Source organism: Pelodiscus sinensis, chromosome 8, assembly GCF_049634645.1.
Source record: "Pelodiscus sinensis isolate JC-2024 chromosome 8, ASM4963464v1, whole genome shotgun sequence".
NCBI classification, from domain to species: Eukaryota; Metazoa; Chordata; order Testudines; family Trionychidae; genus Pelodiscus; species Pelodiscus sinensis.
In genome coordinates, this window is record NC_134718.1 from 12268635 (window position 1) to 12295949 (window position 27315).

The 27315-nt window shown below is 44.6% G+C and overlaps 1 long non-coding RNA gene across 1 annotated transcript; it reads left to right on the top strand.

The window, feature by feature from the left end:
• Positions 1-2473: 2473 nt before the first annotated feature.
• Positions 2474-11767, top strand: LOC142830368 (uncharacterized). Its single transcript, XR_012905556.1, has 3 exons — positions 2474-3211; positions 6273-6345; positions 10955-11767. It is a non-coding gene; the product is annotated as an uncharacterized LOC142830368 (long non-coding RNA).
• The last annotated feature ends 15548 nt before the right edge of the window (positions 11768-27315 follow it).

A 27315-nucleotide genomic window follows, 5' to 3' on the forward strand; every position in this document is an offset into this window, starting at 1 on the left:
ATTAAAATTAAGTATTCCTGGGAGCAGATTATCCCTCATCTGCTATCTGTGGGTTTATGGCAACTTTGATTTCATGTTGGTCAGCTGTCTCATTCATTCTGACCATTTCTCTGTTCGTATTTGCCCATGGTGTGTATGTGGGGGATGGGGAGGTGGAGAGGAGTTGTGTGTTTGTGACTCAGATACTGTACAGTTCATTTTTATGATCAATACAAAATACATCTTATTAAATTATTTACCTATAATTGTCTAGTGTTGAGCTTCTCTATTAGATTTCTGGTCTCTCAAAAAAAAAAAATTATTGTAATCTCACTAACATTCATGCCTGATTGTCTTACGCCAATGGTTGCCAACCTTTTTAACCACAGGATCACTTTTTCAATATAAGTGCAATGTAAGATCTACCTCAAACCTACATACCCTTGCCCCTGTTTCCTTTCTGCCCCTTCTTTGAGGCCCTGGCCCTGCTCTGCCCCTTCTTCAAGGCCTCACCCTGCTCACTGTCCCTCTTTCTCCCCCATCCTCACTCCCTTTCACCAGGCTGGAGTAAGGGGTTGGGGTGCAGGCTATGGTTTTAGGCTAAGGGGTTTGGCATGTGGGAGCAGCTCTGGGGGATAGGAGTGAGAGGACAAACTCTGGGAAGCAGTTTGGGTGAAGGGGGCCCCATGTCTGGGGCAGGAGGAGGTTCAGGAAGTAGGCTCTGGCTTGGCACTGTTTAATTGAGAGAGCTCCACTGTTCCAGCACCTGCAAGCTTAGGCAGATTTACTCCTGCCCAGGCCCTGCACCACTCCTGAAAGCAGCTGGCATGTACAACAATGGCTCCATGTGTTGCCCCTCATCTACCAGCACTGAGCACACAGCATCTGTTGGCCACAGTTCCCCATTACTGATCAATCGGAGCTGCAGCAGTAGTGTCTGCAGGCAAAGACAGCATGTGCTCTGCCTTTCTCAGGTGCTGCAGGGACATGCCAGCCACTTCCAGGAGCAACAATTGTCACAGGGATAATTGCTCCAGCCACAACAGGTTAGGCATTTGAGAACTCACTACTCAATTACATTTAAGTGCAAGAGAAATGAATATTATGAAATACACAGACCAGTCAACCACCAAAAATAGCCCCCTTTGCAGGTAGTACAAGAAGTAACAACCCCCTATGTATGTGCTGGGCTGGGAGATGAGTGAAGGACAGTTTTTGTGAAAATGACACACATACATGGTGTGACACACACATAGTTGGATTGCTAGATTCCCTCCAATCCCTTCTCTGTGTGGAGATGGGGTACAGAAGTGGGGGGAGGAGGGGCACTCTAACATCTGAGTCCCCGCTTCTTGCTTCCCTCTGCCCCCTGCACAGCAAGCAGGCGGCTTCTGCTGGAGCAGCTGCAAGGCAGGGGGGGAAGCAGGGGAAATGTAGTGCCACTGGTTCATAGCTTCCCAGCCAAACTAGGTAGGGTCACCTGTCAGAGATCTAGTGATAGATCCCAATCTAGTGTTTGGTGACTTATGTAGATGAGAGAGTTCTCTTAAAATAGGTTGTGTTCATGTTCAAATTAAGGCCAGAAGGGGCTATTCAATTCACTGGCCTGACCTGGCTAACACAACATAAAATTTCACTGTTGTTCCTGTACTGAGCTCAATAATGCCTGTTTGACTAATGCATAACTTCCAGAAAGGCCTCCAATATCGATCTGAAGATCTCAAGGGATAGAGAATCTATAACTTCCCCTGGCAATTTGTTCCAGTAGTTAATTATTCGCTAGGGTTTTTTTGGTTTTTGGTTTTTGGTTTTTTTTTTTAAACAAGTGCCTTCTTTTTTATTTGAAATGGTCTAATTTAGCTTCTGGTCATTGGTCCTTTATTATACTTTTTCTCCTCCAGATTAAAGAGATCTAGTGACACATCCCTTTCCCCCCTGTGAAGTCACTTACACTGTAATCAAGTCTCATTTCAATGTTTTTTGATAAACTAAAGATTATTGAACATATCACAATACAGGGAATTTTCACTGGCCTTCAAACAATTTTTTTTTTTTGCCGGCTTCAGTATCTCAACAGCCTCTCTAAAATATGCACTCCCAAGCTCCACGCAGCATTCCACTATCTTATCTCTCCCATGTCACATGACATGGTGTTATCACCTTCCTACTACTTCTGTTTCCACACCCACAGAATGCATTAGTCCTTTTTTGCACAGTATTCTGCTGGAAGGTCATTGTGAATTGCTTGCCCGTTACGACCTTTTTCGAGATGCTGCTTCTCAGGATCAGGTTACTCATTCTGTATGAGCTACATTTCTTGTGCCTAAATTAAATAACTTTGCATTTGGTTGCATTTGCTTGAAAGAGCCTACCTCACAAAGCAATCACTCTGATAAATGATGGTAAATGATGGTAGGGCAGTCATACACTTTCCTCACCTGTGTTATCTGCAAATTTTATCAGCAGTGATTATTTACTTCTGAATCCCAAATGCCAAATAGTCTCAGGCGTAGTACTAATTATTATTGCTGAATCCAACTGAAAACAATTGTTCAGTGATGATGATTCCATTGTCCTCTACTATTTTTGAGATTTGTCAACTAGCTAGTTCTTAATCCATTTAACATGAAATCCTAGAATCAGCCCTTCCCAGCTGGGTGTAGTCTCTATGATCAGGGGGAGGAACCTCCAGTCCACAGGCTAGATTTGACCACCTGCTTACTTTGATCCAGCCTATAGCACATCTCCATGCTACAGACCTGAAGCCCCAAGCCTCAGTGCCCCTGCATGGGGCTGGAGCATGAGCCCAATCCTCGTATAGGATGAATTAAGAAAGTGGTTTTAGGGACTGCAGCCCCAGTGCCTGGGGCTAAAGGAGGGCCTGCAAAAAGAGCTCCGGGCTACCAAAAGGCCAGATATTTTTGTGAGGCCTCCTTAGCCTGGGGGGCTGTCTGTATCCCCTATAGTGCCAGCATGTTTTCTGGCTGCAGGGAAAGAAGGGGGAGGGACACATAGCTCTGTGCATTGCTGTCCTCCCCCACCCCCACCCCCACCCCCACCCCCAGGCTGGAATCACGTTGCTGTGAGCACCAGGAGAAACTCCATCCCTGCACTGCCCTTGCCTGCAGGCTCCACCCCCACGGATCCCATTGGCTGGGAGTTGCAGCCAGTGGGAGCTGTGGGAGATAGTGTCTGCAGGTGAGCACGGGACAACAAAGGGGTGCTGCCCCAGGTAAGTGCTCCAACTCCCCTGTCCAAACCTTGAGCCCCCTCCTCTCTAATTTCCTTCTAAACCGCCACACCCCAAACCTGAACCCCAGTCCTGAGACTTCTCCAGCATTCTAACGCCTTCCTAGAGCCCAGTCTTCTGTCTTGAGCCTACTCCCACATGCCAAACCCCTTGTTCCCAGCTCCACTCTAGAGCTGGCATCCCCAGCGGGAGCCCTCACCCTTTCTCACACCCCACTGCTTATCTCAGCCCTGCAGGCTCCTCTTGCCCGCTGAACCCTTCATCTTTGGCCCCACAAAATACAACTACAGGCAAGTTGAGTGAGGGTTTTTTCCCTGTGTGGTCCCCCAACTGATTTTTCTCAATGGCCCCTGACAGAAAAAAAAGGTTCCCCCACTTCTTCTCTATGCCATTATCTAAATAATTGATTAAGATAATGAACAGAATTGACCCCAAAACTGATCCCTGCAGAACCCTACACATTATGCCTTTCCAGCATGACTATGAACCATTGATAACTACTCTTCGGGAATGGTTTTCCAAGCAGTTATGCACCCACCTTCTATAATAGCTCCATCTAGTTTGTATTTCCCTCGTTTGTTTATGAGGTCTTGCAAGACTATCAAATGCCTTACTAAAGTGTGGATATATGGCATCTGCTGCTTCCTCCTTATCCACAAAGCTTGTTATCCTGTCAAATAAAGCTATCTTTCTTGGATAGTTGGTTGAATAGTTTATACCATTGCCATGATTTCTTTTTATAACTAGTATACATAAACTTTTTAACTGTGCTCAGTCCTGCTAGCCAGGGATCTCCCCCTGTGCCACCCCGTAACATCCCTTCACCTTCCCTTTCAACTTTCTATGCTTCGTAGCTTCTAATTTATATTGCTTACTGTCTGTCATGACCACGAGGGATGGCCAGCAGCCTGGGGATTAAGGAGTTAACTATGTCCCTTACCTAACCAGGTAGCCGCCAGCTAGAAATGTAGGTAGGAATTTCAAACTGGGACAAAGGAATTTTTGGATTTTTCCCTTCTGTGTCCCTGGGCAGTTTCTCTCCAGATACTGAGGGAGACAGACATGTCTCTCTCTCCAATAAATGACACTTCATTATCTATAAGTAGGGCAAAGTTTAGATAAATCTGTTAGGTTTTATTGTTTTGTGTTTTGAGAATGGGAATCTGATGTCTGTGCATTTAAAAATGGGGGTTTCTCTCCTTTGTAACTAAGTTTTGGCCCATGGTGGAATTCCCCATGAGTATATTAATTGGTGACTTTTTCCATCTAGTCATTATGCTTGCAACAGGAGTATTGTGGTGATGATAAAATTTCTTTCTCTTTCCTTTTTAACCTGGTATTGGTTTTTTTTTTTCTGTTCTAGTTTTGCTTTAGGACTGAGATTTCCCAAGTGGTCTCTTCCCTGGTTTCCTTATCATCACTTGGGTGGTGGCAGTGGATTTTTATCCCCAAAATCTAGGTTTTTAAGATTTTTGGGGGAAGCTTTATACCAAAGCCTAGAAAGATAAGGGTTTGGGGTATTTTGCAGGTCCCCACTTCTTCATTCATTGTGCCAGAGTGGGGAAGGAGCCTTGTCCTTGAGCAATTATTGTTCCTTTATTTATGAGTTGCTACTTTCACTACCCCCACTGAATTAGGATGAGCTTTTCCCCCAAAGTCCTCTTTTTAGGTTGTGGAATGGCTTGTGTTTTTTTTTGTTTTTTTGCTGGTTTTTGGCCACCTAATGAAATCACAATTTTGATTCATGGTTTTTCAGTAGATATTTTTCTTCACGGTCAATTTCACTCATTTTTCTCAGCTTTGGCAAATTAATCTTTTTTTGAAACTTCAAGAATATGTATTATTGATACTTTCCCTGTTTGCCCAAATTGAACAAAATCAGGTTACAAGAACTTGTTCTGAGACAACTACTACCTTTCAGTCCAGTGATTAGTTCCTCTTCATGTCATAAGGCAAGCCAAAATAGTTATATATGTGGGGTTCTATACCATTTGTGTTTAAAAATGTATCTGCAATTTTTAGAAACTCAGTTAATTACTACTGGGTGCATGAGTCCTCCAGGCTGTGTCTCCTATTACGAAATCCCTCTGGTACAATATTTCTTTCTATGTAGACCTGTGCTCAAGGGATAACTTACTCTGTTCTCTAGTTTGATTCAGTGGTCGGTAAGGGCATCTCTACACTGTGGGCTAAAGTCGAGTTAAGATACACAACTTTGACTTCAGCTGTGCAATTGACTTTGCTGAAGTAGCTTAAATCTGCTTTTGGCACTGTCTACACAGCAGGAAGTCAAAGGAAGAACACTCTTCCTTCGACTTCCCTTACTTCTCGTGAAATTACAGAAATCAGAGTGAGAAGCCCGTTATTTCAAAATTATTTCAAAGTAACGGGCTTGCTGTGTAGACGCGCACTCTGTTATTTCAAAATACCATGAGTTATTTCTAAATAAGCATGCAATGTAGACAAAACCTAACAGACCACCTGGCTTTGTTCATTAGTACTTTGATCTATATTCATGAATGATGCTGTAGTTGAGTTATTAATTTTAAAACAGGTAATAGTCTCTTGAGTAAAGAGTGCCACCCCATGTCATAGTATCATAGAATACTAGAACTGGAAGGGACCTCGAGAGGTCATTATGTCCAATCCCCTGCCCTCACGGCAGGACCCAGTACCGTCTAGTCCATCCCTGATAGATGTCTATCTAACTTGCTCTTAATAATCTCCAGGGATGGATATTCCACAACCTCCCTAGGCAATTTATTCCAGTGTTTAACCACTGGACAGTTAAAAAGTTTTTCCTAATGTTCAACCTAAACCTCCCTTGCTGCAGTTTAAGCCCATTGCTTCTTGTCCCATCATCAGAGGACAAGGAGAACGATTTTCTCCCTCTTCTTTGTGACACCCTTTTAGATACCTTACAACCGCTATCATGTCCCATCTCAGTCTTCTCCTTTCCAAACTAAACAAGGCCAGTTCTTTCAGTCTTCCTTCATAGGTCATGTTCTCTAGACCTTTAATCATTGTTGTTGCTCTTCTCTAGATCTTCTCCAATATGATCTCACCGCTCCCCTGGCTATACTTGCTGCAGCAGACATGGAGAGATGCTTCTCAGGGTATGTCTACACTGAAGAGGTTTTTCCGGAAAAACTATACTCACATACACATTGCTATTGCATTCTTTCGACAGAAAGTTGAAAGAACAGAGGGGGTTTTCTGACAGCGATAAATCTCTTTCTACGAGGAAGACTCCTCTTTCCAAAAAAGCTTTTTTGGAAAAAGGTGTGTGTGTGGATGTGGCGGAGGGAGTTTTTCAAAACAAGAGGCTTTCAGGAAAAAGCACAGGTGCCCTGGTGGCCACTGTAGCCACAATAATCACTACTAAAATACGAGCTAGCGTCCAATTGATGTGGACGCTCTCCTGTGAAAGAATAATTTTTTCTGGAAAATCTCTTCTGGAAAAGCTTCTTCTGGAAAAAAGCCTGCAGTCTAGATGTAGCCTCACCTACCCCCAAGCTGCTGCGGTGAAAGAAGGCTAGGGTTGTCCTCTCTCACTGGGACAGCCTGCCTCCTGAACCCCTAGCCTCACCCCAAAGCAATGAGTTAAATGAAGAAAAAAAAACGTATTTGAATTAAGGACACAAGCAATGTAAGGAATGTAAATTTCACCTCCCCTCCCCTCTCAGAAGTTCAGTACGTAACAAATACTCATAACTCTGTTAAGGCCTTTGTGTGGTATGAATAGATGTGGCAAAATTAGTTCAGCTCGACACTAGTAAATTACTGGAAAACAAAGGGGTGGTTATGTAAATTCGATTAAAGAAAAATATGATCTGTTACAGGTGATTAATGCAAGCATTACTGTCTAAGTTTTAGTTACAAACTTAGCCTTTTGTAGGAAGTCAGCATAGCAGAAGAAAACCCACAGGTGCCAAAATTTTCAAATAGCTATCTAAATGTATGCATCTAAATAAAGTTGCTTTATTTTGTGCTGTGCAGAGTACTCACAGCAACCAAACAACTTAATTACTTGCAATGAAAATGGTGCAGATTCCTGCGAATGCACTCTTATTTTCATCTAGCTTTAACTTGTTCCCAGTGAACTTAAACTGAGAGAAGACTGTCCCCCCCCCCCCACCAGTTTCACCGCTGAAACATTGGATATTATTACAGTAGCAATCATTTTAACACACCCTAATGCATAACATGGATATTAATCAATTTAAAATATTGAGATTTAAAACCCCACCTCATGCAGTTGTCCAAATGCACTTAGAAAGTAAAATTCCTAACTGGGACAGCACATTGGGACTGTGTCTACACTGGCATGAATTTCCGGAAATGCTTAAAACGGAATACTATTCCGTTTTCAGTTATTCCGGAAAAGGAGCGTCTATATTGGCAGGCTGCTTTTCCGGAAAAGCCCTTTTTCCGGAAAAGCATCTGTGGCCAATGTAGACGCGCTTTTCCGGGAAAGAGCCCTGATCGTCATTTTCGCGATCGGGGCTTTTTTCCGGAAAAGACTACTGGGCTGTCTACACTGGCCCTTTTCCGGAACAGTGTTCCGGAATAAGGACTTATGCCCAAGCGGGAGCAGAATAGTTTTTCCGGAATAGTGGCTGATTTTGTACAGTAGAGCATCGTTGCTTTTCCGGAAATTCAAGGGCCAGTGTAGACAGCTCGCAGCTTATTCCGGAAAAGCGGCTGATTTTCCGGAATAAGTGGCCCAGTGCAGACACAGCCTGGGTGTGTTGACGTAGTGAGGATCTCAAAGCATTGTACAGACCATGAATACACGTGTCTCCTTTCTCCTGAGGGGCAGATAACTAGCATTGCACTTATTTTACAAGGCACCAGTTCAGGACAATATTAAAGCTTAAGTCTCTTTATAGTCAGATAGGCTGTGGGAGTCAAATGTCATCCTGGATGACAGGCATGCCATCCTGAACTGGGCCACAAGGTCTTGATCCCTAAAACAGGTGCTTAACTTTAAGCACATGAGTAATCTCATTGATGTTTAAAAAAAATATATCACACATTAGCTCTACTCTTACAAAGGAACTACTGCTCCCATCACTGTGGCTTGTGTAAGCTCATACAGGAGTCTTGCGGCAGACCTAGGAACAGAGCCCTAGTTCTGTGGGCTGACTTTTTCTGGCCTGTGCTTTAAACACAGAAACTTGTTTGCAATGGAATATTAACTACTCCACAAAATAACGCAAGCACAATTACTTTGGGTTTAGTGTCTAGTTCAGTTATGGTAATTTTTTCATGGGTTATGATTTTAAAGTAGTCATAAAATTTTGGTGTTGGCTTGGCATTTTTCTTCACAATTGTACCTAGGGGCAGGTCTGCTCTATGGGGACAGATGAATCTAAACTAAGCAATTTGAGTTACATTAGTAACATACATCAAATAGGCATAGCTGAAATCTACTTACCTCAGGGTCCACAGGTTGACAGAAGAAACTCACGTCAACTCTCCTTGCTCATCTCATTCTGATGTGGACAAGAAGAGAGGACCAGAGTGTGATCAGCGTTCCATTTAGTGGGTCTTCATTAGACCCGCTAAACCGACCCCTGGTAGATTGATCACTGCGGCATCATTCCACTCTGTATTGGGGACAAGCCCTAAGGGATAAAGATGGGGATTTGAGCTGGGGTTTTAATCCTGCTATAGGTGTAGTATGTGCTCTGTGGTGTATTTAATAGTTTTGCAATGCTGTGTTCAGCTTGCTGATTGTTGTGGACTGACACATTTCATCTGCAGTTTTATTTATGAAGTGACAATGGGCTAGTACAAGATTGCTTTATCAGAAGCCTCTAAAATTCTATCGTGTATCAAACTGCTATCTTAATGATCAGTTTCATATGTATAAACTCATTTTTCCCTTCTACATCTTTTGGCATTGTCCCATAACACATTTTGCATAAAGCTTTCAAGTGGTGATACTTATGTACTATCCAAGGCCTTTGCAATGAGTTCCCATTAACGCCTTATGATCCTAAATCTATAAACTTTTCCTTCAGAGGTTTTACTGTGTCTTATTCTACCACTAGGTGGCACCAAAGGATTGTTCATTTTTGTTGTAAAACCCCATGTGGTAAAAACTCAGCTGACAGCTGCTTAGAGCAAGTCCCAATGGTAGATATGAAATGCAGTTTCATTAACATTCAGAGCAGAAACCCTGAAGTCGCAGTACACAGTTTTTAGTAAATGCACCTGAATTCTAAGTAGAATTCTAATACTGTCACTTGTAATGCTCTTAATTCCCCTTCAGTTGCATTGCATCCGTCTCAGCTGACTGGCAAAGTCTCTAGAGGTACTGAAAGTGACTTTATTTTGATTTGCATTACTTGCTGAGAAGAGATTTAGATCAGTTTAGTGTTTTGACAGGGTGGGGGTGTATTAATCTAATACATTTTCATTATATGCAATTGCATCACCATATTATCATAATCTAACAAAAAGATGAGGTGGGAGATGTTGTAAGAGGGGAAGTATCTTTGGAAAGCCCTGAGCAGTTCTAATTTTCTTTGTTTTGAAAAGGAAAGGAGTGCTCCTAAAAGTCCCCGGAGGTAGTTTTTGTTAATACACTGTGATAGAAAACATCACCGTGCTCTAAAGGATAGAGGTTTACACCTTGTTGTTGACGGTGAGAATTTTCACGCCGCACGCACATTTTATTATGCTCTCTATAGCCAACACTGACTTCTTCAATGGCCATCAGCCAGGATGGGTGGCAATGGTAGGCCTAGCCTCTGTTTGTCAGACGCTGGGGATGAGTGACAGGGGAGGGATCACGTGAGGATTACCTGTTGTGTTCCCTCCCTCTGGGGTATCTGGCATTGGCCACTGTTGGAAGACAGGACAGTGGGCTAGATGGACCTTTGGTCTGACCCAGTAGGGCCGTTCTTACGTTCTTCTAGTATGCATGGATGCAATGAAGGAGTACAAGAGGCACTGTTGTTTGAGAACATGGATGCAATTCCAATGCAGGTGCTCTGGCAGGCTGATGTGTTCCAGCTGACTGTTGTCCCCATCTGGGAGCCTCTGCCTAATAATCTAGGATGCTTTTTGCCCCAGTCTCCTCCTGGGCTATCTCAGGGCCCCAGATGGGTGGAGGGTCAGCCATGGCCTGGTATGCTGAGCTGGAGTAGTACAAAGCAGCCGGAACAAATCAGTGAATCCTGGCCATCCTATCAATATTAAGAAAGAAACCCCTTAATCTCCCGTGACACTAAGGCAGCCATCTTGCCTCCATCACCGTGCTTCTGCCCACACTGGCTGCTGCATTCCTGGCTGTCCTTGCCTTACTCTGCTGCATCCAGCAGTGCCTGCTTCCAGCTCCCAAGAGTAGCAGGTTTGCTACTAGGGTATAACTGAAGCGGTGAAACGAGGCAGCTCTCTGATACCACAGGCTGGGGTTCTCGGTGGGGGCTGGAGTTTCAGCTATTGGAGAAATTAAAACTCGGCTTCCAAAGGCTCCCCATCCATCACTGGATCATCAGCGTGAAAGTTTCCTCCTTAATCAATCTGTTCACAGCCGGGTGGCATCAAAACTGTATGTGAGGGGGGTAGTATACGTGTGGGACATTCCTTAACGAGCTGAAGTCATGTCCCATCCCACCTGGGCCAGAACAGCTCCTCTGCCACTCACTGCATTTCACCTACTGCTGCGGTCGCTTAAGAGACACCTATTCTGTGCTCCCGCTTCCATTCCAGAATTCCTGGAGGGTTTGGAGTCTGACTGGGGCCTCACTATCATGGGAGGAGAAGCCCTGGGATCCACCATGGCCACAGATGGACAGGACCTTGGATTTCATAACCCCTCTGAGAGAGGGCACCTTCATCAATCCCCTGTCACCTTGCTGTCACGTTGCCTGAACGCACAAGCTCAGAGAGAGCCAGGTCATTAGAACCATCAGCTCCTCGGCTTTCCCTCCTCCAGTCACCAGCCCTGCTCAGTTTGTGGGAAATGACCAGCCCCACGCCATCAGTGCAGTGCTGTCTGGGCCTGGTAGGTGACTTTCTTCCTGACAGGACAGGAAAGGGACCTCTCCCCCACAGACTGCGTGCCTGAGCTGATGTTGGACCTGCGTTTCCAAATGAAAAGCAAAAGCACCACATTCTCTTTTCTTCTTGTGCCCGTGCGCCTCCACCCGCCTGCTCGCAAGAAAACGGTGTCTGATTCCGGAGCCTGCTGAGGCAGCTCCCAGTTTCACACCGCGAGGCTTTTTAAGCCCTTGAGAACCAATTATTTGTTCTGGGAGCACGGTCAGACCAACATCAGGACCCAAATTAAAAAAATCATGAGACTGGCTTAAAATAATGAGATTAAAGAGAACTAAGCAATTTGTTTATGTATCTTTGCTTTCTGAGCCTTGAGGATATATGTGGGTCATGTTTTCAGCCTTTTCTCTGCAAACCTGAAGACACAAAATACTTTTTACAGGAACGTTGAGGGCACATCTACACTACAGAGCCTATGTTGACATAGCTGTGCTAGCATAGCCCCCTATGCAGCTGACATGCACAGAAGGAGTTTTTCTGTTGTCATAACATCACCACTTAGCTTAAGCAAAATGCAGGACAATGTAGCACTTTAAAGACTAACAAGATGGCTTATTAGATGATGAGCTTTCGTGGGCCAGACCCACTTCTCTGGCCCACGAAAGTTCATCATCTAATAAACCATCTTGTTAGTCTTTAAAGTGCTACATTGTCCTGCATTTTGCTTCAGCTACACCAGACTAACACAGCTACATTTCTATCACTTAGCTTAAGCACTCATGCCTAGTAGTCAGAGCAGTGGCAGTGAAAGACCAGGATTCAGAGATATAGGTCACGAGTCTAAGAACAAGCCAAAAGGCAGGACTCATTGATACAGACTTTAAGGGCCCACCCAACCCCACAGTCTCTGCAAATCTGACCCAACTCAGACCATGAGTATTTTGGCCAAACCCACCAGCCAAACACCTGGGAAAGAATTTCTCTGTAGTAACGTAAGGTTGAGGTAGCAGTGCCTTGTCATTCAAAGGGCATGCTGTTCTTTTGGCCCCTTGTAGTCAGTTCTTCCTTGTTTAATAGGTGAGTTGCTGTCCTTAGTAGAAAACTATTTTACCTGCTGGATATGCTCTGCTTAAACGAGTTTCTTGGCTGAAAATTTAATCCATCTTTGGAAGAGCTGGCTTAGTCAGCCTCTGCTCAGGTATCCTGTCTTCACCAGCCTCTGCTCAGGTATCCTGTCTTCACTAGAGAGGAAGACCACAATCACCTGCAAGGAAATGCCTGTTCTAAGCAGAATGCCTAATTCTCAGGGGAATGAAAAGGAACCCCATGATCTTTATAGCAGCACTTAGGCCTCCGCTTTGTTCAGAACGATAGTGAAATTGCATTGGCTATAATGACTTGAACAAGAAGAGATCGGTAATGATGTTTACATGTAATATATTGTGAGTCACTAGAGGTCCTTGCATGCTGTGCATGACATGACATGTCAATCAAGGAGCTGAAGCTGGAGCTTGAGCTGTGTGGAAGCCTTGATGTCAGTGAGCAAAGTTAAGCAAGCATGTTGGTCTTTGTAGCACAGGGCACTGACCCTTAGATTCCTTGCCATTGAGGTGCATCTACTTTTACATATAGCTGCACATCCTTGATAACAGGCGTGTCATGGAATCTTCCTCACTTCTGTGCAGGATTATGGATTAGAGAGAGAGGGAGCAGTTAAGAGACAACACGAAATGAATTGGGGGCAGAAAACAAATCCAAGTGCATTGATGTAGATGGTTCTGTGTTGTTTATTTTCAAGACTCATTCCATTAATAAGTACCACAGCAAGAACATGGAGCTAGATATTTGAGCTGCACTTACTCATTCCAGCATTTTAAAAGCTTCAGATGTGTTCATTTGTATCTATTCTTAACACCTAAAACTGAAATTTCTTAAGTGGGAGGAGGGAGTGGAACAGGGGGCAAGTCAAGCACAGCTGTTCAGATCGTTCTTACACTCGAGTGTTGTTTTCAACCACACTTGGGACACATGAGGCTGAATAGCCAGCTGTTTTCACCCACTTGGATACAATATGTGGCTGGGAAAAATGGATGTGTCTTTGAGACGTGGCCACTGAGAAACTGAAATGTGTGGAAAGAGAGGCTGAGGGAAATAACCCTTCCACAATTCTCCTTTTCACTCACCTCTTACTTACATGTATCCAGCAGGGTGGGCAGACGGACACCGCAGCTGCTAAAATTACTGTATGGAAATCATTTTTAGCAGGCACAAGTGTTTTGTGGTTTTCCTGTACTCGCTCCCTCTCCACCCTTACTCATTGCAGTATATCCTCCAGAGGAACTGTAAAGTCACTGGTGTCTCTCTAAGAACAGCCACTCTCAAGGAAGGGCCAGACGTAATCTGTTTGTGGTATATGTCAGCTGGAACATGAGCCACCAATGGGACCTCAGCCCATAGGAGGGGCGCTGAACAATGCCTAGCAAGGATCTCCGGGGAGTCACTAATCCCCCCCTGCTGGCACAGCTGATGTGAGGGGGGGGTCCTTTGAGAGACAGAGGAGTGTGATGAGGAGGCAGCTGCTAATGTTTAGGGTTGGCTGAAGTCATAAATTGTACATTAGTGCTAAACAGCACAGGGTCCAAATGAGGCCATGTCTTGGGCTTTTTTTTTTCCTGCCAAAAGTCAGTATGTGGTTAGGGGGTTACTTTTTTGGAAGCGATGTTGCTTTTAGATCGATGAGCGCCAAAGGCCATTGAAAGTGCAGAGAGTCCTTCGACAGAGCTGTGTAACCCTGTACATTAAGAGTCATGGGATGTCAGCGTGGGACCACATTGCTGTGGCTTGTCACAGGCCAGGCCATCCTGCCAAAAACCTCAGCAAGCTTTCAATGTTTCCTTTTTGTATCGAATTTGCATCACCAATGCTCTCGTTCACAGGGCAGGAACGAAGCATTTTCCGATCTGTTTTTCTTGAGAATGGCGAGGCCTGGGCAGCCTCTCTCCGAGGCTTGTGCATTCTCCGGTTCGGGGAGGACTGGCTATAAAGAGGTACAGACGATGGAACTTGGATGCAGCATGCAAGTTACACCCAGTGCTCAAAGTTACACCCAATATTCCACACCCTAAGTATGAAATGTTTATTGAAATGATATGATGCATGTCTTCACCCTCTAACGCTTGGCCCTTTTGACTCCCTTGTGTTAGCAAACACTAAACACATGGTCAATACTGTAAACACCATGCATATTGTTACATTATGCACACCCCGCATACATTCCTCGCTCTGGTCATGCAGTCCTTTTCTGTTATTATTTAGTTGACAGGAGCGCCTAGAGACCCCTGTTGGAATCAGGGTGCCAGCATATGGAGCTCTGTATTTACAGACAGTGAGAGAAAGCCACCTAGCCCACAGAGCTTGCAATCTAAGTAGACTGAGAGGGGGCAAATGGAGGTTGTCTGATCCCCATTTCATAGATGGGGAAAGATAGACTTCACCAGGCCCTGGGCAAGGGCAGGGACTTGGCTCCAGGGTCCCCTGGAAGGAACAGGGTCACTGGTGGAAGGGATGGGGCTGGCTTTTCCTGCCCAGCCATCTGTGCTGCCTGGCTGGTGCCACGTGGGGCTCCTGGCAGTGATATAAACAGCCTGGGGATCTGGCCGCTGCTCTTGTCTCCACGGTAGCTGCAGGAGAGTCTTGGAATCCTTGGCCCTTTTGAATCACCAGGTCCTGGGGCAGCTGCCCACTTCCCCCCTACCCTGTCAATGGCCCTAGGAAAATGAGACATGGAGAGGTTAAGGGATTTGGCCAAGGTCACAGAAAGTCAGTGGAGGAGCTAAGGAATCTCCACATTCCATCCCACCCTTGTCTTCTGGGAATCCTCAAATTATGAACATTAAAGCTTGATTTGGCACTCAGACCAGCCCATTATTATTTTTGGTAACAAGCATTATCTACGTGATGCACCTAGAATCATAGAATAATAGGACTGGAAGGGACCTCGAGAGGTCATCGAGTCCAGCCCCCCGCCCTCAAGGCAGGACCAAGCTCCGTCTACACCATCCCTGACAGATGTCTATCTAACCTGTTCTTAAATATCTCCAGAGAGGGAGATTCCACCACCTCCCTTGGCAATTTATTCCAATATTTGACCACCCTGACAGTTAGGAATTTTTTCCTAATGTCCAATCTAAACCTCCCCTGCTGCACTTTAAGCCCATTACTCCTTGTCCTGTCCTCAGTAACCAAGAGGAACAAATTTTCTCCTTCCTCCTTGTGACACCCTTTTAGATATTTGAAAACCGCTATCATGTCCCCCCTTAATCTTCTTTTTTCCAAACTAAACAAGCCCAGTTCATGAAGCCTGGCTTCATAGGTCATGTTCTCTAAACCTTTAATCATTCTTGTCGCTCTTCTCTGTACCCTTTCCAATTTCTCCACATCTTTCTTGAAATGTGGCGCCCAGAACTGGACACAGTACTCCAGCTGAGGCCTAACTAGTGCAGAGTAGAGCGGCAGAATGACTTCTCGAGTTTTGCTTACAACACACCTGTTGATACAACCTAGAATCATATTTGCTTTTTTTGCAACAGCATCACACTGTTGACTCATATTCAACTTGTGGTCCACTATGACCCCTAGATCCCTTTCCGCCATGCTCCTTCCTAGACAGTCGCTTCCCATCTTGTATGTATGGAACTGATTGTTCCTTCCTAAGTGGAGCACTTTGCATTTCTCTTTATTAAACTTCATCCTGTTTACCTCTGACCATTTCTGTAACTTGCTAAGGTCATTTTGAATTATGTCCCTATCCTCCAAAGAAGTTGCAACCCCACCCAGTTTGGTATCATCTGCAAACTTAATAAGCGTACTCTCTATCCCAATATCTACATCTTTGATGAAGATATTGAACAGTACGGGTCCCAAAACAGACCCTTGCGGAACTCCACTTGTTATCCCTTTCCAGCAGGATTTAGCACCGTTAACAACAACTCTCTGACTACGGTTATCCAGCCAATTATGCACCCACCTTATCGTGGCCCTATCTAAGTTATATTTGCCTAGTTTATCAATAAGAATATTATGCGAGACCGTATCAAATGCCTTACTAAAGTCTAGGTATATGACATCCACCGCTTCTCCCTTATCCCCAAGGCTCGTTATCCTATCAAAGAAAGCTATCAGATTAGTTTGGCATGACTTGTTCTTCACAAACCCATGCTGGCTATTCCCTGTCACTTTATTACCTTCCAAGTGTTTGCATATGATTTCCTTAATTACCTGCTCCATTATCTTCCCTGGGGCAGACGTTAAACTGACCGGTCTGTAGTTTCCTGGGTTGTTCTTATTCCCCTTTTTATAGATGGGCACAATATTTGCCCTTTTCCAGTCTTCTGGAATCTCCCCTGTCTGCCATGATTTTTCAAAGTTCATAGCTAAAGGCTCAGATACCTCCTCTATCAGCTCCTTGAGTATCCTGGGATGCATTTCATCAGGACCTGGTGACTTGCTGACATCTAACTTTCCTAAGTGATTTTTAACTTGTTCTTTGTGTATCCTATCTTCTAAACTTACCCTCTCTCTGCTTGTATTCACCTCCAGACTTCTCGGTGAAGACCGAAACAAAGAAGTCATTGAGCATCTCTGCCATTTCCAAGTTTCCTGTTACTGCTTCTCCCTCCTCACTAAGCAGTGGGCTTACCCTGTCCTTGGTCTTCCTCTTGCTTTTAATGTATTTATAAAAGGTTTTCTTGTTTCCCTTTATGCCTGTAGCTAGTTTGATCTCATTTTGTGCCTTTGCCTTTCTAATCTTGCCCCTGCATTCCCGTGTTGCTTGCCTATATTCATCCTTTGTTATTTGTCCTAGTTTCCATTTTTTATACGACTCCTTTTTTATTTTGAGATCATGCAAGATCTCCTTGTTAAGCCAAGCTGGTCTTTTGCCATATTTTCTCTTTCCTACACAGCGGAATTGTTTGCTTTTGGGCCCTTAACAATGTCCCTTTGAAATACTTCCAACTCTCCTCAGTTGTTTTTCCCTTCAGTCTTGCTTCCCATGGGACCTTACCTACAAGTTCTCTGAGCTTATCAAAATCTGCCTTCCTGAAATCCATTACCTCAATTGTGCTGGTCTCCCTTCTACCTTTCCTTAAGATCATGAACTCTATTATTTCATGATCACTGTCCCCTATACTGTCTTCCACTTTCAAGTTCTCAACTAGTTCCTCCCTATTTGTTAAAACCAAATCCAGAACAGCTTCTCCTCTGGTAGCTTTTTCAACCTTCTGAAACAGAAAGTTGTCTCCAATGCAGTCCAGAAACTTATTGGATAGCCTGTGCCCCGCTGTGTTAGTTTCCCAACATATGTCTGGATAGTTGAAGTCCCCCATCACCACCAAATCTTGGGCTTTGGATAGTTTTGTTAATTGTTTAAAAAAGGCCTCATCCACCTCTTCCACCTGGCTAGGTGGCCTGTAGTAGACTCCTAGCATGATATCACCCTCATTTTTTACCCCTTTTAGCTTAACCAGGAGACTCTCTACACAGCTATCTCCTACGTTCATCTCCACTTCAGTCCAAGTGTGTACATTTTTAATATACAAGGCAACCCCTCCTCCCTTTTTTCCCTGTCTGTCCTTCCTGAGCAAGCCGTACCCTTCCATACCAACATTCCAATCGTGCGTCCCATCCCACCAGGTTTCTGTAATACCAATGATATCATAGTTGTATTTATTGGTTAGCAATTCCAGTTCTTCCTGCTTATTACCCATACTTCTTGCATTTGTATATAGGCATCTAAGCCCACCTGAATGAACAGCTAATTGTAGCTTAAGTTAACAGCAAACTATACGGCTACGTGTAGACTGGCATGATTTTCTGGAAATGCTTTTAACGGAAAAGTTTTCCGTTAAAAGCATTTTTGGAACAGAGCGTCTAGATTGGCACAGACGCTTTTCCGCAAAAGCACTTTTTGCGGAAAAGCGTCCGTGCCAATCTAGACGCGCTTTTCTGCAAAAAAGCCCCTATCGCCATTTTTGTAATTGGGGCTTTTTTGCGGAAAACAAATCTGGGCTGTCTACACTGGCCCTATTGCGCAAAAGTTTTGCACAAAAGGACTTTTGCCTGAACAGGAGCAGCATAGTATTTCCGCAAGAACACTGACAATCTTACATGAGATCGTCAGTGCTTTTGCAGAAATTCAAGCGGCCAGTGTAGACAGCTGGCAAGTTTTTCCGGAAAAGTGGCTGATTTTCCAGAAAAACTGGCCAGTCTGGACACAGCCTACCAGTATATATCCAACTATCTGTCTTATATATATGTAATGCAGGAATTGTTCCCACTGAATTGCAGCTGCCTCTGTGGTGGAACAAAGCAGTCAGTTATGAACTAATCTTATGATCCTATGACCACAGAAGTCCGTGGAAATGCTCCCATTTACTTCAGCAGTCATTTGATTGAGGCCTACAGTACAGAGCAATGAAAACATAATGTTAGTGTGTAGGAACAGTAATTCATACTCAAGGCAGTATTTCAAATCCTTTGTTATAACTGAGATTAGAGTTTGATCCAGGCACTGGTGCTAAGATCCCACTAGTGAAAACAGTCCTGGGATCGTTAATGGCCCCAGTACTTCTACAATAGTTGTTTTGAATTCTCTTCTGTTTCCCGTTCCAGGGAGGAATGTAGAAGGACCCTGCGCATTTCTTTGTGGCTAACCAAGCCCATGGTTATTTCTCTCTCTTTCTCATGCCAACACACAGTGTTTCTCATGTGGGAAGAAGATTTACAAATCTGGACAATAATGGTTCAAATCATTGTCAGGGGCCACTTGAGTACGCAGGACAAATCAGGACAGGGACAACAAAGGAAACTTTAAACTTTCTGGATCTTGGGCTGGTTGTGGGCCAGGCCAGTCTCCGGAAGTAAAACAGAGCAGGCAGCCTTAGGTCAACTCTAATTTGTACCAGTTGTCAATAGTCCCTCAGTCAGCAGCCAGTAATCTGGGGTGTGTGTGTGTGCAGGAATGCCCATGCTCCCGGCACTGGCTATAGGGAGCTGCTATCCCAGCTTTATACCATGAGACTCCTCCAACGCCAGGGTCATTCTGGGAGCTCTTTCGCTGACAGCTAGCCACATCACAGCTCCGCATCAGGCTTAAATACACACACACAGCCTAGACCTAAGAAGGAAGAGCAATGGAGGGTTTCAAGGACTGTCTTATTTGACGCTTGGATGTACTCAGATGCCACCGCTCTCTCGGTTAAGCCTCTCTTCCATGCAACTTCGTTTTCACAGCTGTGGTGCCCAATGCCCCAGGAGTTTGGAGACAGGCCTACGGAATCCTCATGAAGCCCAAACCAAAGCCAACAGCTACTGGCTAGACAAGTGTGGCTCCCTGCCCTCTCGCAATGGAAGGTGTAGTAGACTGTAGCTATGCCTGTCTTTCCTTTGCCTGCCATTACACGTACTGGTATGCAAGGGCGACACATCATGATGGGAGAAAAAACCCACCTGTTTGGCAAAAATCCATGCTCCTCAGCTGCTCGTGTACAAAATGTTCCAATTGCAGCTTGATCAGCCTGAAACAGATGCAGCTTCACTGTTAGATATAGGACAAGTCAATCAAAAGCATTGCTGCTTTTTTCCCCCAAGCAAACATGCAATTAATTGTGGGACTTAAAGTACACTGGATTCAGTGAAACTTGCAGTTGAATCTTAATGAGTGTCTTTTTGTTTTAAAGTAAATTCCTTACTTTCACAAAAACGAAGGGCAGCACAGATTCTTGGACTTCCTCCCTGTCCTCAAGTCAACTCTGCAAATATTAGCTCATTTTTTAAAAGCAAATCTAGTTCTTTCGGGAGTTGTTGGATTGACAATGCTGGAAACTTAAGTCCCTTGTTTAACCCTGGTACAGGGTCTTGTGGGGTAACAAGTTACAGAGGAAGCTTCTGCCCAGAACCTTACCCTATAATTTGGCGGGACTACTGCTAGATGGCGAAGAGGGGTGGGGTTCGGTATACTGTATATAAGCTCCTTTGGACCTTGGTACCACGCTCATACTGACCAACGGTTCCACTTGTGATGGCAGGTGTGTGCTAGGAACATGGAACTCAACAAAGATGACCAACCCATGTCATTCAAGTAGCCTTGGACAGGGGACTTAGATGTGACCGTTTCTGTAGCTTAGCACCAGTCTCTCACCAGAACCTGGTGCTACTTGTTCACATAGTATAAATCTACACGGCTCAGTGGAGGTCATTGGTTCAAGTCACTCAGTTGGCATCTATAATAGTAGCTCCATTGACCTGAGAAGCTACCCCCCCCAATAATAAATGCACCCTTCCTGCACCTATTTCACCCAGTAGCAAATATCCCACTGACTTCAGAGCAAGTGGAAATGCAGGCTGTCTTGTCTTATGCAAAACAGAGGCATAACCTTTGGACTACTTACTTTCTATTTTGCAGTAGATGTTTTTACCAATCGTTCATTGGAATGAACTGAGTCATATTGGGTCAATATAGCAGTTCATTTTCCAGTTGTCTTAATTATATTTCATTTCCAAGAATTATGACATCATGCTGTTTCTAAACTTTGGAAAATAGTGTTCATGCACACATAGGCAGCAAGACATAATGAAGGCAAAAAGATGTTTCCTTTAATTGGAACGCAGCGGTCATTTCTGGCATAAATTGGAGGAGTGTGTTGAGTTTTATTATAGAATGAGTGAAAATGGATTTGGAAATGTGGGGAAGTTATTTACGATTTTGATTGGGATTCATCCTATCATTGATTAAAGTGACGTGCATGTTATTTTTAACGTGAGCGCTAAGTCTTAGTTCCCTCACATGATTTTGGCTTCTGATCGAGTGGAAGAAAAAAAACTTTATACCTTTATAATGACATGAAAGAATTTGGTTAAAAAAAAGGCATGGCATTTTCTGTCCCCTCTATTATAGAGACTGTGCCTGGTTTTGATGTCGTTTACTTGAACTTAACAAAGTTCCAGAAAAAGGGGGCCTGAACTGGAACCCCGGGGCTGAAATTCCTGTTGGATTTGGGGGGGGGGTTCAATATTCAAATTCAAATCCCACAATTTGTAGGTAGCTCTTATTTCTCTAATGGGTGAACCAAAGACCAGATCTGAACATTCTCAAATTTCAGGGGTTTCCTGAATTTTGCAGCCCAGTAATCCTGGTAACATTTCAATGTTGGCCAGTCACACCTCTCCCGGGGCTGCTCACTCATCCCAACCTCTGAAGACTCAGAGGTAAAGTATACTATGCTAGCCCCTGCTGCTATATTTAACTGTATGGCTGCCGGTACAGGAGATTACATTGTTCCTGGCCAATGGGAGCTGTGGGAAGCAGCGTAGACCAGGACACCATGTCTCTCAGCTCCTATTGGCTGGGAATGGCGATCCACAGCCAATCAAAGCGAAGGCGCAAGTAAATATAGCACTGGCAGACTACCAGGGGATAACTCTCATGGACTGGATTTGGTCCAGCCCTGCGTTAAATGTATCTCTTAATGGCTATTCCTTTCTATCAGTGAGCACGGCAAGGCTTAATCAACCTCCAAAGAAATTGTCTCAGTTCCCCAGGAATGAAGCAGGCAGAATTGCAATGGCTGGTAAGCAGCCGTCAGAGACCGTAAACTCACTTCATGTTACTCTTTTGAGAGTAGGCACCTAAAAAAATAGACCATGTGACTCCTTGATAATAGTATTCAGTTTCTACTAATATCGCCACAGCATGAAAGCGCTGAATAAGGTCCTAGGTTTAACAAGAGCCCAAATTGTTCCAGCAAAGTCATTTGTTTTCCTGTTTTTGAATCATTTGACATCTCTTGTTTCTAAAGGCATGGCTTCAGGGTGCATCCTCCAGTCTGTCAACTGCTCAACACCTCTGAGAGAAAAATGACTCTGGATGATAAGCTAAATAAATGGAAAAAAGAGAAGGCAATTAAGGCACTCGCTTCCCATTCATTGGCACTTGAGGCGAGAGTCTGTCCTCATACTAGTAAAGTGGAAGTAACTCCATGGAAGTCAATGATGGTCACCAGTATAAAAGAAGGCCCTGTCATTTACATCAGGGCAAGCTTAGTGCAAAGTTGGTGCAAAAATACAACCAGATTATTAGTAATTTAGACCAACTTCATGCTGGTGCAAATGGTGCCACTAAATACAGAGCAAAAATGCCTGAAAATGGAACTGAAAAGATAAAAACAATAAATAAACTGGTGCCCTTACTCTCTAGACCACCAATCCCAGCAACTATTAATCCTCTCATAAGACACCAGTTATCTATCTTGCAGGACAAACTATACCATGGAATTCTTCAGTTTCCTGTTTTATTTTTAAAAATAAAAATAGCTCCAAGGCTGAAGCACTGGAGCTGAACAGCCCTGAACTTTGGAAAGAGCAGCTAGGTATGTAGACTGTGCAGCATGTTTAAAATGTGTCCCAATGCTTTTTTTTTTTTTGAAAGGCTCGCATAAACATCATGGTTGTAAATCTTGTGGGTGAAATCCTAGCCCATTGAAGTGAATGGCGCGCTCCTGCTCTGGAAAGTTGTCTGCAGCGCTCCTAGCTTTGTGGTTCCCTTTAAACGCCTCCCAGGCCAGGCTAAGATCAGTGGCTTTATTTTTGTAAATTCATTGATGTGTTTTGTTCTGTCTGAGAAAATAATTTACAGTGAACAGGATTAGTTTCCTACACTCATGCTCCAAACGGTCATATTCCCATCCAACTATTTTTCCTGTGGATTCTTTAAGGAATTTTGGTCGTCTGGCCACTTTTTATTGGCACTGCTTTTTAATATTGGCAGTGCTGCCTAGTTTTTTTTTTTTTTTTTGGTAACAAAACCAAGATAACATTAAAAAAAACTTGACATGCAGTATTTTTAAGATAGCCATAAATAAAGGCTCTGTAGTGGAAAATGCTCCCAGCTTATCCAGAAAGTACTGTTTTCCAGTCTCCACTGATAACAAGACCACTGACTTTTTTTCACGCTATACTGGTTGCTTTTGGTTTCGAAGGCCCTGATTTTGCAAATGATCAACATGAGCAGCCTATTTTGCATGCATCGACTTTCCATTGACAGTACTAGGAATCCACTCATGTTCCTGGGTCTGCTTGTGCAAAGCAGTGTCCAGGGTAGGGGCTTTAGTTAGAATCATAGAATCATAGAATACTAGGACTGGAAGGGACCTCGAGAGGTCATCGAGTCCAGTCCCCTGCCCTCATGGCAGGACCAAGCTCCGTCTACACCATCCCTGATAGACATTTATCTAACCTACTCTTAAATATCTCCACAGATGGAGCTAGCCAACAAAAGAGTCTCTGCTGCTTGATTCTGCTTGTGGGGAACTTTATCGTGACTTATTATCCTAATTAGTTAGCACTTGCATAGGGACAGAGATGTGCTCGGAGCTGTACAAAGAGCATAAAAAAGCACCATCTTTGTCCGTAGGCACTGAATATCTGTTGTCGTTTGGATGTAATCACATGTGACATTGGGCAGGGGGGGAGGGTACCATCAGGCAAAGGGCGTGGAGGAGGAAAAGTTCACACACGATGCATGTTTGCACAATTCATCATTCCAGGTCCCTTTCATGGTGGTTATTAGATTTGGTAAGGCCTAAAGGTGGTTGGTGTTTGCTACTACAGCACCATTTCCTATAGTGCTACTGTTTCCAGGCGTAGGTGGTGAGTTATATGGGCTCAGGGTGCCTGAGCACAAGACCATTCCTAGCTTGGGGCTTGGCTCTAGCATCGTTTGGGGGTCTCTTCCCCAGCTCCACCTGCTGCATCTCTGCACCTCCCCTGGTGTGTCCCTTCCTGCTGTCCCGGGGTGATTTAAAATGGCCAAGGGCCACCGTCACCACCACCAGCGGGGCTAGAGTGGTGGCCGGCACATTGCTGTGACCTTTGCGTGGGAGAGGGAGGGCATGTCTGCACACGCAGCTGCCGGCATGGCCCTGTGGCCCCTGGGCAAATGGGGGTGTATGTGTCTTTGCGCACTGCCCCCACTCCACTGTGGCCAATGGGAGCTGCAGGGATGGTGCCTGCGGGCGGCAGCAGCACAAAGAGACCCCTCCCAGACCCCATGCCTAGGAACTGCTGCCAGAGGAGGGTGCCCCACGTAAGCACTGCACCCCAAATGCCTCTTCCTATACCCTGCCCCTTCCAGAGCCTACATACCCCCTCCTGACCCTAGCCTGTGGGGTCGGGAGACAAAAGGAGCTGGGGATCAAGGATGGAGCTGATCCTGGAAAATGCATACTCTTGCAGAGAGAGTTTCTGGGACTGATCAGAGTCTTTCCCTATTGGCAATGACAGGCGATGATGCCGATTGGTGGTTGCGACAGGTGGGCGTGGCTAACTGATTGCAGGGATTTTGAAAAAGGGGGGAAAGGCTTAAATGATGAAAAGTCAACATGCAGAGCTGGGTCCTTCGCTGCTGTTCACTGGCACAGCTCAGTTGCCTTCAGTGGCACTCTGCCAGGCTATCCTCATTGAAGAGAGAGCCCCAAGCTTTCTTTTTATGGGCGTAGCAGATTGCTTAGGAATCTTGAAAAGGGCTTCACAGAATAGGCTAGCAGAAAATTGTGGATTGTTTTCCCCACCAGCCACTAGGGAGGGTCAGAGGATAAGAAGCCCTTGTCAAAATGAATTCACTATGAAACCCATTTATTGATGTTGGTTTTTATTAAAGGTGCAGTTGGGATTTCTGACCTGAGTACTTGAAAACAAAGATGTCATCTGTGAGACTGTGAGAGGATTTACAGGCTGCTTCAGAAATGCTTCTAATATTTTAAAACAAGGCAGTTTCTCTTAGGACTATTCAACTGTTCTAGAAGGTGCTTGGATTCTCGTTTACATACCTTTGAGTAATCTCTCCCTCCCAGTATTACGTGTTTAAAAATCTTTCCCGTGAGGCTTCAGTCCATCTTCAGCTGTCTCACCGCACATGGTGTTGACTGTCTTCCCATTATAAGGTGGAGTGGCAGTTGGGTGAAGAGAAACACACAGTTTTTAAAAGTTTACATTTGCCACCCTTCCACCAGATTTGCTTTCTGCTTTTCCCTCTCTATGCAGAGTCCTCTGAGAACTGCCCCTCCCCACACACCTTTTACTTCAAATTCAAGATAGACCCTGAGCCAGAGGACTACACTGTGACTTTGAAATGTCCCTTGGCAATAGAGGAAGCTGTGGGTTACACACTACACTTGGCAGGATTTTTCATATCGCTGAATGCTGTAGCAATGTCAACCTGGTGTAGACAAAGCTGCCATTGCTCAGGGAGGTGTGTTTCTACAGTGATGGAAAATCCCCTTCCATCACTTTAGGCTGAGTCTATGTAACCCATAGTCACACTTCTGGGTGTGGTGTACTACCCCATCTAGAATAGTAATAGAGAGGTAGCCGTGTTAGTCTGATCTTGCTAAACAGAAAGGAAAAACTATGTAGCACTTTAAAGACTAACAAGATGGTTCATCACCTATTAAACCATCTTCTTAGTCTTTAACGTGCTACATAGTTTTTCCTTTTGTTTTAGCCCATCTAGAGCAGTGGTTCCCAAACTTTTCGGTATCACGCCCCCTTTTTGATTTTTAAAAAACCCTCACGCCCCCCCCCCTCCCAAAAAATAGCCGCAAAACTTGGGGTGGGATTGACAAGGGGGTGTGTCTCTGGGTCGCCTTGCACCCCCCTGGAATTTCTTCACCCCTCCCCCCTAGGAGGGCACACACCCCAGTTTGGGAACCCATGATCCAGAGACACTGAGACCACTTACAGAGAGAATAATGAGTCTGTTCTACAGCCTTTGCTAATATGCTAACTGGCTTTTAGCTCATGCAGGCAGAGGCTCATGCGCTAAGCTCCAGAGGTCCCAGGCTTGATTCTGCCCGCAGACGACCAGGGTCTGTAGGCATTACATTTACACAACGGGGTTATAGTAGCAGAGCTATGGTTTGGTAACTATGCCACTATAGCCCCTGTAGTGTAGAGATGGCCTAAGTTTACACTTCTTAGTTTGTACAATCTAAGTACATCCCTTAGGGCTGGAGAAATTTCACAACCCATGCGATGTACTTAAGTTGGCCAGAGCTCTGGAGTTAGACACTGCTAGGCCGTCTAGGATTCTTCCATCACCCTAGCTCCTGCTCTTCGGAGAAGTGGAATTACTGCAGAGATGGAAGAACCCCTTCTGTCACTGCAATAAGTGTTTACATTGGAGACGATACAGAAGCAAACAGGTGGCATTTCTATGGTAGATACAGCCTTTGACTTCACAGAGAGTTAACTTGAATCCTGTCCATGCATAAAATGCCTTCATTCCAATGCACTGGTGCTTCTAACTTAAGTTGCCTGGCTCATTGGGGGACCCAGGCTCCAGTTTGAGCAAGCACAAATCATCAGATGCCTATACAACCTCGCTGGGTTGCTAATGCAAGTGCTGCAGCTCATATAATCATTCTACAGTTTGAGTGTTAATTCTCAGGCCACGTCTACATGACAAACATCAGTCGCTCTGTCACAAGTTATGTCAGTGCACAGCTGTCAACGCTTCCAGATCACTCAGGCGTGTGCATACGTGGCTGCTTGCAACAGTACTGTGCTCAGCAGGCATGCTTGTATTGATGTCAAGCGGGGTGCATCGCCAGTAGGTATCCCAGAGTGATGCACGGGGCTATCTGAGGCGATGCTTTTTTAAATGTCTTTGCCGTGTTTTGTGGGATAATAAGGTCCTCCACCAGGGACCTTTGGGTAACGTTCCCAGCATGCAACTTTCTCTCTCTCTCTGGCCTGTGCGGCTTTCGCTGTTAAATCTTTTGCTGGTACAAACTAGGAAAAAATTGCTGCCCAGCAGGGCAAGCAAGAAGTAAGAGAGGAATTACGACTCAATGTGATGTCACGGAGTCAGAAAGCCTCCCACAGTGACATAATTTATACTTGCTTGCTTGTGGCTAAGCCAAAAAGTTATAATCTAGCCTTCCCTATACATGCTTCCTGCTGCAGCTAATCCTAGACAGTGAATGGGAGATAATCATCCGTATTTTAATCCTCTGTCT